At 45.3% G+C, this 11,076-nt stretch overlaps 1 long non-coding RNA gene across 2 annotated transcripts in view; it reads left to right on the top strand.

Moving 5' to 3' along the window:
- The first annotated feature begins 776 nt into the window (after nt 1-776).
- Nucleotides 777-11,076, top strand: part of LOC110741011 — a 135,131-nt gene continuing 124,831 nt past the window's right edge. For both annotated transcript variants that reach the window (XR_002516497.2, XR_002516496.2), the window contains exon 1: nt 777-6,983. This is a non-coding gene — a long non-coding RNA (uncharacterized LOC110741011). The remainder of the gene's footprint in view (nt 6,984-11,076) is intronic.

The following is an 11,076-nucleotide window of genomic DNA, read 5'->3' as shown; positions in this document are numbered from 1 at the left end:
CCTGAATGAGGGTTCCTGTCTAATTGCACCTGCCAGTTACTGATTGCACCTGCAATTAGGCAATTGTGGGGGCAGTTTTTGTGTTTCTGTTTAATTGCCTGGGCCAAAATGGAGAGTACCTTTTACAAATCTGGCCTATTATCTCATTGTGAGCCTTTGCAAATATAAGGTGACCCCTGGAAGAGATGGAGAAAATACATAGTTTTATTTGCTGCACACCAATTAATGTCAGTAATCTAGTGCCAACATTCCTATACTTTTATGGTTTAGTAAGAAATATACATATATTGGAATCCATCAATACCCCGGAATATCATTTATACTTCAATTTGCTACTATTTTATTATGATGCACATATCAAAAGTAGTTCCAATTCCTAAAAAGTTTCCATATATGTTGTACTTGTTAGAGAACTTTTTCAAGTGATTACTGAGGTTCTGTTGTTCATGAGGAAGAATGTAAGACCCTTTTGTTTTTGCCATTTTGGTCTTATTTACTGTATGGCAGATGCAGAGGTGTGCTGTTCAGATTCCCTTTAAAAAATGGACTTGCTGGCTAGGCACGGTGGCTCACACCTATAATCCCAGTACTTTGGGAGACCTAGATGGGGAGATTGCTTCAGTCCAGGAGTTCAGGACCACAATGGTCAACACAGTGAGACAGCTAAATTTTAAAATTAGCTGGGCGTGGTGGCTTACACTCGTAGTCCCAGCTACTTAGGGGGCTGAGGTGGGAGGATTACTTGAGCCCTGGAAGTTGAGGCTGCAGTGAGCTATGATTGCACCATTATACTCTAGCCTGGTGATCAACAGAGCAAGATCTCAAATTAAAAAAAGAAAAAAAAGAAAGAAAGAAAGAAAGAAAAGGACTTGCTTCCTGAGGCATAGAGTGTGGTTAACTCACAGCCTCCAGCTGCAGCTGCTGGGAGGTTTGCCTTAGCTTTGCTGAGTCATGCTGTTCTCAGGGCTGCCCTACCCGTTGCCCCTGCAAAGTGGTGGTAACAAGAAGGAACCGACTCTGCCTCACATGGGGCTCCTCAAAGACAACCTTAGCCCTGGATCTCCCTGGCAGAGACTTTGTTTCATCATTTGTTATTGCCCTCTGCCAGCTCCCCTGCCCAATCCTGCGTCCTCCCTTTTCTTTCTTAATAGGTGTTGGTCTCTAACAAAGCAAATCGACTCTCAACCTCCATCTGGGCATCTGCTTCCTGGAGAATCCAATCTGCAACCACCATCAAGTAGAGATAAATTAGGAATAGCTCAGAGGATGTTTATTTTATTGAATTATTTCAGACCCAAGGCTTCTCTCCAAAAACTGTTTTCAAGGAAATCTATTTTTCTGTGAGATTATATAAGAATTGCCTCTTTTCTATTTCTTTGTTTTCATTCTTTTTTCTCACCACCAATATCAAGGGATATGATGTGTAAAATGATTGAAAGAATGCATGTTAGTTTAGAAACTAAATTTCAAAGGATTTAGGTTTCTACTTAAATGATAATTATTACTATTTATAGAGATGAACTCCACACATTTCTAAGTGAAATAGAAGTTAGCTCTAAATAAGTACTACAAGTTGGAAGAGACAGGTTACGTTATTATATCATCAAAACAATGTGGCTTTCATTTTATAAACCTTATTAAGTTTGTGTGCCTTTTCATATTAGCATTTATTACTATGCTAGATAATGTTACGTGGTGAAACTTGTACTTTCTGTCTGCCAAAATCTACATTACAAAATCTACATAAGCACCATTGTACATAGTGTTTTCACACTCCCAACAAATATTAATATTTGGGACTTGAGAATAAGAAGCTGGAATTCCTGAGAATTCTAGAGAATACCTAAAATTGTAAGTTAGTTTTATATTTTAGTAATATTTTATGTAAGTATTTTAAATTAATTATGAGTGATCATACTAATAAATAGTAAATCATTTTTAATAGGGCTATAATAAAACTTTCAGAAACTTTCTGCAAACAAAATATATAATAGCAAATGCATGATTTATTATGATTATGAAGTGATGTATTGCTGACAAGATGAAATATTTTGATAACTGCAAGAGTGCAAGAGTGATCTCTTTTTGATAGAACCATTTGATAATAAAAAACATTAAGAGAACTTGAACACAAAATATACACCAAATAAAAATTATTTAAAAGTGGAAAGATATTATCAAAATATTAAATATCTAAAAGTTGCCATTCTTAAAAATAACATTTTAAAACACTCAAAACATCAACTGCCATGTGCAATAGTTTTGATCCATGTTTTATTACAAATATCCAAGATGCAGACAATTTTTTCTATTTCATGTTGATTTTTTCTATTTCATGTTGAGTTGGTCGAATTATAAATGTGCCTCCAAAAGCACCCTCAATTTGGTTATTCGGGGGCATGTTGCTTGTCTCCTATTTTAGCAGTGAAAATATTTTTTCTACTGGTCCTGGTTTTGGTTTTGCCTTTGAAAGCCATATTACTTTTGCTAATTTGAATTTTATATCAATTTCTGATTTCATGTAGAAGTATTCCACATTGATGTTTTATCTTTGCATTTCTCCTAGTAAAGTATTCACAAAAAACTGTAGCCTCTAGTAAATATTCAAACATTGGAAAATGTTAGAGAATATCTTGGGGTATTATTCCAATAATGTAACACTTGGGTCTCCCAGCATGGTTAACAAAACTACACAGAATCATGGCAGTGTTGCCAATTTAAGGATTTATCTTGCTTCCAAAACTTGTTATTTCTTGGAAGACCACTCATAGGATTTGTGTAAAGTATACTCTGTGTATAAAGGTATTAATATTTATTTTGTTGGTAACAATGACACACCATTAGTAGCAGACAGGGCCAGAACACACTCTTACAGTAACAGCTATGGGCAAAACCAACTGATTACATTACCCTGCTTCTCAGTTCTTTGCCCTGACCTGATTTCCAGAAAGTTGGACCCTAACGTTGGACTCTAACATAAGACATTTTCTGCTCTTGTTTTTCAACTTGAATCAGTGGCTTCCATTGAACCGATAATGTCTTGATGGTTAACTCTATTTCTTGTAGGAGCATTATGATAGTTCCTCCAGTTTTCCTGTTTTCACAACTTATTTTTCTTAGGACTTTGGATTCAGAAATACATACATTCCCTGAGCAAAGCAGGAAAGGACTCCTGCATAGAAACATTGATGGTTGTCTTTGGTTGAGTGATGGAGTTTGTTAGGAATTCCAGCAGGAGAAGACGACTGGGTTTTTCTTGCTTGATGCTCTGCGATGATGAGAAAGTGCTCCTGCAAACATTGGAGGTATTTACGGACAGGGGAAACGGTGTCTCTGCACCTCTTTGCACCTCAGCTGGGCTTGTGACAATCACAATTAATGCTACCTTATGATGCCAAAGCAGCTAAGAGTAAAATTCTTGTTCTTTTTTGGTCAACAAAACTAATTAAAAAACAATCCAAAGGGTTGGGCTAGAAAGGGGAGTGGGAGGGTTAGCAAATTGACAGTATCAAGGAGAATTGCTCTGACAGAGGAAGCATTCAGCAGAAACCCTTGTCAATGCTGCAGGGAAGAAAGGAAGAATTTGGCAATTTGGTGAGATGGGGTAGCAAGGACTGTTAGAGGCTCAAACCCTAGGCATTTGCCCTTTCATGGTCCAAGCTTTTCCTGAACCGACACAGTGTCCTCCCAGCACAAGAGGAAAAAGGAAGATGATGAGTGAGTCCACACTGAAAACTAATTCCTGAGGTGAGAGCTGCAAGGTACGGAACACTCCTTACCCAAGGCATGACTCACTTAACCTCATCCCACACAAACAAGAGCCTGCCCGGCAAGGCCCTCCTAAAGGGTTGAGAAAATATTCTCCTTTGATGTAACATACAACATACATGGGTCAGTAAAAGAAAAGGCAACTTCTCCTGAGCTCCACAGACATTGTCTTATTATAGCTCAAGTGTGACCTCATAGTCACGTGCTTGCCTACCAGGCCGACCCTCCAAAAAGGTTCTGATTGCCCACGTGTGTGTGTGCGATTTTTATATGTTAGGAAATTGAATTTTTGAAACCCAGTACCCCAAAAGATACTGAGGAAAATGTTATCTCCGTGAGTTGGATGAATGGCGCTCTGGAACGGATATATTCTTTTTTCTGCCGTGGGTCTTGGAGCTTTTCCTCATCATTCTGAAACCAAATGTCATTGGAATCTTCTGGTAGGTAAATGTATTTTTGCACATTTAGATCTCATCCTACAGTCACACATTTACAAAATCAACATGTATATATGAGGTAAGGCTGATATTCATTTTAAAGTGGTTTGTTGGCCCATTAATATGAAGTTATCTGAGTCAATACACTGTAATTATGAGTCACATACATGGGTTGGTAGAATATATATTAGACAGTTGATTAAATTACCCCAAATATAACAGGCTAATTTGCCATATACTGTATTATAGTGATGTAGTATTGGAGGTGATGATATGTTTGTGAACATGTAGAAAGCACATTTTTTGCTTGCAACTAGTAATTTACTGCTCACTCAAATGCCATAAATACTGGTTTTAGCAAGGGAGAAATCATGGACTTTATCTCTGGTCTAAACTGTGACTTGAATTTTAGACCAGAAGGCATTTTCTATCTTTGCAAATTATAGTCTAACTGGTTACTTTCATAAGTCCACCCAGGCTGTAACTTTCCGGAGAAACAGGGCCAGGAGAACTGGACCCTGGTGCTGGCTCTGGGGTGAATTTGTCCTGTGGCTCTGAGCCCAGCACTTGGCCTTCCTGGGCCTCTGCTTTGTCTGCTGGTGTTCAGATATCTCCGTGATCCTTCCAGTTCATCAATTTTGCAGTTCTCTGATCTGAATTCCGTCTTGGAGCAAACATCTCATGCCCTAGAAGATGAGCTTCTGTGATCCCAAGCCTTATCCCACATAATGTTTAAGATGCGACAACAGGAAAAGAGGCTATCTGTAAATAAGCCACACCAGCCTGGCCCAGGGCCATTTTGTATCTGAGGCACATTCATGTAAATTATCTAACCAGACATTTACAAGTGTGTTTTCCAAACAACCTGTAACACACTGGGTAGCTCGCTTTGCACCATTGTTTTTCCCAGTTCATGGGAATACTAATAAACACAGAAGCCCCTGGAACAGACACCTGCAGGGGCTTCCTCTCAGCCTTGGCTGTTTCCTGAGGCAGAAGAGCAGTGGCTAGTTTCTTGGCAGGAGTCTAGTGTCTCCTGCCCTTTCCTATCCTGGCCTCCAGAGAATGGTGTTCTCTGCAATGTGGTGTGAGCCAGGCCTGGGAGGGGCAGCTGGTCTGGACTGTGGATGCTGCCGACCTCTGGGGTCCAAAGAGGAAGACTCAAAATAGAACACATGCTTTATTCCAAAAGTCCATTTGTTGAGTGCCAAACCAGTTAAAAGTGGATTTTTAAAACAGATTATCTCTGACATATGATAGTTTCTAAGTGATTATATAGAACCACAAAGCCATCCATCTGTTCATTTATTTGACAAATATTTATTGAGCACCTGCTAACGTCAGGTCCTCTGCTCAGTGATAGCCACAGAGGTTAAGAAGGGAGGGCCAGCCCCTGCTGCAAGGGTTAATTTCACGTGCCAACATGACTGGGCCATCTCACCCAGAAGCTTGGCCAAACACCAGTCCAGATGCTGCTGTGAAGGTATTTTTAGATAAGATTAACATTTAGATCAGTAGACTTTGAGGAAAGCAGATGACCCTCTGCAGTGTGGGTGGGCCTCATCCAATCAGTCGAAGCCTTTAAGAGAAAAAAAACAACAACCCTGAGGTCTTCAGAGGAAGGGGGAATTCTGTCCCCAGAAGGCCTTCAGACTCAAGCTGTGACGTCAGCACTTCCCTGGGTCTGTCTTGAGATCTTACCAGCCTCCAAATCACATGAGCCAATTCCTTAAAACCTCTCTCTCTCTCCCCCATCCTATTTGTCCCGCTTTTCTGGGGATCTAATACACCTGCCCTCACAGAGCTTGCCATCCGGAGAGGGAACAGAGAACTGAAGGCAGGTGTAGCAGGGATGGTGAGGTTTAGACACTCACGCAGGTGTCCTGGATGAGTGACACCTGGGAAGAACGAGCAGCAATTAACCACGGCCCACAGAGGGGAGCAATTTCCAGACAGAGGGAACAACACGGGGAAGATCTGGAAGACCAAGGAGACCAGGGTGCCCAGCAAAGCAAGAAGCAGAGGAAGCAGAGGAGGGAGGAGCAAGCAGCTCTGGAATCCCTAGCTCAAGCCCGCACTCCCTCGGTTTCTCCTTTGAATGTGCGCCTGGGCTTCTGAGGGTGATAAGTAACTGGTCCCTCTCAATACTAATGAAAACCACCGTACTAATAAAAATAGCTCCTGTTAACAGAACAAATGATCCTCTGCCAAGCTGTTCTAGGGACTTTACAAGCATTGCCTCATTTAATCCTAGGAAGTATAGGGGGTCGTCTCTTTTTAATGAGTGAGGAAACAGGTCTAGCGAGGTAAAGTGACCTCTCCAAGCCAGTCACCGGCTGAGCTGAGGTTAAGAATGCAGGGGGTCTCTCCGGCTGCAGAGCTGGGGCTTTAATGGACTGGTGCACATTGCTGCTCTGTTTCTTCCGCTGCAGTTTCTGTGCTGAGTGGTGCCGGCCGGCTCTGCAGCCACAAGGGCACCTGAGGTCCCACCCCTCTGTTAAATCCAGTTTCTCATCTGATTCTTGCAAGGACCCCACCAAGTAGGAGGGACTGCTGGTTTCATTCCCCATCTCACAAGTGAAGAAGCCGAGGCCCAGAGAACGGCACGTGGCGGGTGCCGGGGCCCAGGGCGGATGCTCACTGCGCCTGCGCTGGCTGTGTTTCCCACCTCCAGGCTGCTGCTGTCCCTACCGAATCTTGCTGTGTGCGTTGAGATCAGAAAATGGGCATTTTTTCTCAGCTCCTCAGGCTCCAAGGTGCTGGCAACACGGGAAGGAGGTAAGTTGCCACCAATGGGACAAACACACTTTTCCCAGTTCTGCGTGAAGGAGGTCAAATCGCCACCGGTGGAATGAACACGCTTTTCATGGTTCTGTCCCTTCCAGCCTGCTGAGGATGTGGCTGCCAGGTCTGTTTTGGGGCATTTTCTTCCCTCTCACTATGCAGTTTCCCTCGCTGTGGGTTCAGCTCACCATCCTTCTGGAGCCGCCCCTGCTGGTCCCTCCCTCTGGTCTGTCCTTCACATCAGCTTTTCTTGGTTGGAAGTGCCCTTTGACCCAGTGCTCGTGTGGTTTGATGCTTTCCAAAGTCTCAGCTGTGGTGAGTTTCTTCTCCCTCCCTCAGGGCTTTTTGAGGGCTCCCCAGGGTCTAGCTCAGAGCCTGGCACACGGAGGGAGGTGGAGTTTGTGTTTGTGATTTAATGTAATTAATATGATTGAAAACATGGTTCGGTCAAATTTGGAAATGCCCCAGTCTCCTAATAGTGTTTCAAAGGGAGGCGGGCAGGGAGGCCCTTGGGGCCTAGTGAAGTACCCCCAGTGGAATACTTCCAGGACCCTGCTGTGCGGGTCCCTGATTCTTGTCCAAAGCACAATAGGGATTTTAGTGGGTGTGATAATGGCCCTGTGATTCAGAGGCTCAGTTTGAACACAAGCCGTTTCCTCTATTCAGTTCCCCACCAGGGAGGTTTCCTGGTGAGAACGTGGAGTTTGTTTGATAACGCCTATCTTGATTTAGTACCTTTTTATTCAAACCCCGCGCAAGGAGCCTGAGCTCACAACTCCTCTCTTCCGAAAAGACTGCTGAGGCGCACCTGGATTTCTTTTGCAGCATTTGTAGAAAGGAGCCTAGCCACGGTCATTGCTATGTGGAATTGTGCGATAGGGCAGGAAAGAAGGACTGATTGTGTGCTTTGATGGCCGTGCAAGGAGGAAACAACATCCCGGGGCTCATCACTGCTGTGGACTGAGCTGCGTCCCTTGCAGTCCATCCGTTGACGTCCCAGCCCGCAATATGACTGTGTTTGGAGATAGGGCATGTAGGAGGTAATTAAGGTTAAATGAAGAGTTAAGGGTAGGGCCTTCATCCTCCAGGACTGGTGTCCTTATAAGAAGAGATGCCAGGGCTGTCTTTCCATGCATGCACAGAGGAAAGGCCACATGAGGCCACAGGGAGAAAGTGGCTGTCTATAAGACAAGATGTCAGACCTTACCAGAAACCAAACTTGATAAGCCACCCATCTGTGGTATTTTGTTATGGCAGCCAGGACGAACAAACACGGTCAGTAATCATTGTTCTTGGGACAGTTGGACAGAACTTGTGAAACTAGAGGAGCAGTGAGAAAAGAAAGAAGTCATTGGTGTCACTTGTGTATGTATTTTTGGCAACCCGGAGACCCTGGGGTTCTCATCCTGGAACTTTTATAACTGTGGATTGCTAATCTGGAGATGGTCCGTGAACCCTCAGGCCAGGCCTTCATGTGAGACAGGGAGATGGAGGCACAGGGTGTGGATGACACTCCAGGCAGCCGTGGGCACTACCTGTCAGGGCTAGCTCCTTCCACTGCCCCCATGAAGGGCCAGCCCTTGAGTCATTGTTTGGCCTCAAATGAGCCAACTCTGAGTGTAGATTCAGAAAACCATCTGTAGCTTCAGTCCTCAATGACCTGAAGTCACGTGGAAAGGACAAATAATGATTCTGCAGCTCACGTTTGTCAGGATTTTAGCTCACATTGACAGAGTGCTTTAGAATGCACTGAATGCCTTTCTTCCACACCATCCATTTAGCTCCCCCAGAATCCTCTGTAGCTAGACAGGGGTGGACGATGCAGTCACTCAGGTCTGTCCTGCTCCCAAGTCACTCACATTGCCGCATATTGCCTCCCACTTGGCACTAGGCTTTGTTAGACACACTGTCCTCTCCTATGAGGCCAAATCCTCATGTCTGAGTGAAACAACCTTCTAACCTGTTCTGCCTGCACATCGGTCACTGGCCGCATCCATCGGCCCCGGAGTTCAGTTACTCCTGTGGACATTCCTGCATCATCTGTTGTGCCTCAGGGACCAGGTGGGAAGGTGCTTCCAGAGCCACAGTGCTGAGCCAGGTGTGTTTTCCCTCAGGGAGCTAAAAGGGCCCACATAGCGCAGTGGGATATGGATTCCAGCTGCCGGGAGCTGGGGGCTTCTCAGGGAAGAGGCAGCGTAGGAATTGGTCCTTGAGGAATAGCAGAATCTGAACAGCAATGGAGGAGAGACCAGAAGGTGAGAGTCCAGGAGGGGCACAGCATGGGCCGTGCCCAGAGGGTGAGGGACCCCGTGGGGCCCTGACTTGCTGGATCCTCTTGGATTGGTTCACGGAGTGAAGGACGTGGGGCCTGGGCTTTCCTGTTCAACTGCAAAGAGGTTGAGCAGCATGGCAGCACTACAGCCCCTCCGCCCCTCCAGCCCCCTCCAGTCATGCTCTCCCCTCTGCCCACAGTCCCTCTCTCCTGCTCTTCCTGTTTCAATGTCTTTTTTTTTTTTTTAATTTAGTTTTATTTTGTTTTTAGAGACAGGGTCTTGCTCTCATCCAGGTTGGAGTGCAGTGACGTGATCATAACTCATTGCAGCCTTGACCTCCATGGGCTTAAGCAATCCTCCTGCCTCAGCCTCCAGAGTAGCAGTGACCACAGGTGTGTACCAGTACACCTGGCAACATTTTTTTGTTTGTTTGTTTGGTTGTTTTTTTTTTTTTTTTTTGTACAGACAGAGTTTTTTTATGTTGCCCAGGCTGGTCTCAAACTCCTGGTCTTGAGTGATCCTCCCACCTTGGCCTCCCAAAGCATAAGCCACCATGCCTGGTCTCTGTTTCAATCTTAATCCCAAAGCCTTGTCCGTCCCCTGTAGCCAGGAGCTCTTCTCTGCATCTCCAAGTTGGGATAAATTAGTGCCACTGCTCTGCACTTACATCCACTGAACATTTCCCACACTTCTGATGTGGCAAATGCCAATTACACAGTCAGGGTGCACGGGCCAAACAAGCTCGGCTGAACAGAACCTGTTTAGGTAGAGAGTGGGTATAAAAAGTAACTTGAAGGAACTATAATTCTGGCATCTTACAGGTACCGAATCCCAAAATGGATTTAAGGGCAACAGCAGCGTATGAAACAGTTGGGGTGAATGAACAAAACACAGCAAAGCAAATCGCCTCATGGCATTAGTGTCAGACAGAACCGAGTGCACGTTAGGGTTCTTTTGCTTATTAACAAGAAGACTGTGAGAAACTTCTCTTTGTAGCCTTAGTTTTTTTTTACTTCATGGAATTCTTGGGTGTAGAGTGCCCGGCCACAGCTCCCTAAATGGATCTCTTCCTACACGGATGGGCTGCTGTCTGTGTCTGCAGTGCCAGGATGCCTTCTTTCTGGCGCCTCCAGACGGTGACCTAAACCAGCCTGTGAACTGTGCTCAGTTATGTGGGGAACGTCCTGGAGCCAGTTATGTCTGGTGCACCGGCTGCTGGCCCAACTGTGATGAGGTTAAATATAACATCGATGACTTCACGGGAGCCTGCTGGAGCGGCTGTGCCTCCTGGCATGGCGCCTCCTCTGCCCACCGTCCTGTCCACTGGGCAGTGAGCAGCCAGCCAGCAGGTGCAGCTCCTCATCTGCGGAGCCTCTAAAGGACCATCCTGTTCTGAGATGTCGGGATTCCCCCACAGGCTAACAGGAGAAGGCAGACATCAGAACTGTGGTTGCCATTTCTTCCCTTATTTCGAGCCCAAGTGTGTGGGCATCTCATCACATATGTTCCAAAGAGTGGTGTGGGCCTTCCGTGAGGGTTAGAAATGGCCCGGTCCAGGGCAGTCCTGGGGCTTGGGTATGGTGGTGGATGGCAGGGCTGGAACCAGAACTGGGTTTCCGGCCTCCTGGTCCTGTGCTGGCCAAGGCCCAGTGCCAGGGCAGTTCCACCTTGATGGCACCATTACTCACCCTTAGAGTTCGCGACACAAACTCAGGGCCTCGTCCTTGTTGCTGCCAGTGTCCTGTGGCAGGAGGAGGGACACGGAATAGGCTCATGGGCAACTTCCTTCCTGGGAGACAGTTTTGAACAACCTC

The sequence above is a fragment of the Papio anubis genome, chromosome 14 (assembly GCF_008728515.1).
Source record: "Papio anubis isolate 15944 chromosome 14, Panubis1.0, whole genome shotgun sequence".
Classification (NCBI taxonomy): Eukaryota; Metazoa; Chordata; class Mammalia; order Primates; family Cercopithecidae; genus Papio; species Papio anubis.
The sequence above is the reverse complement of the archived record's forward strand: the minus strand, read 5'-3'. Positions and strand labels throughout refer to the sequence as shown.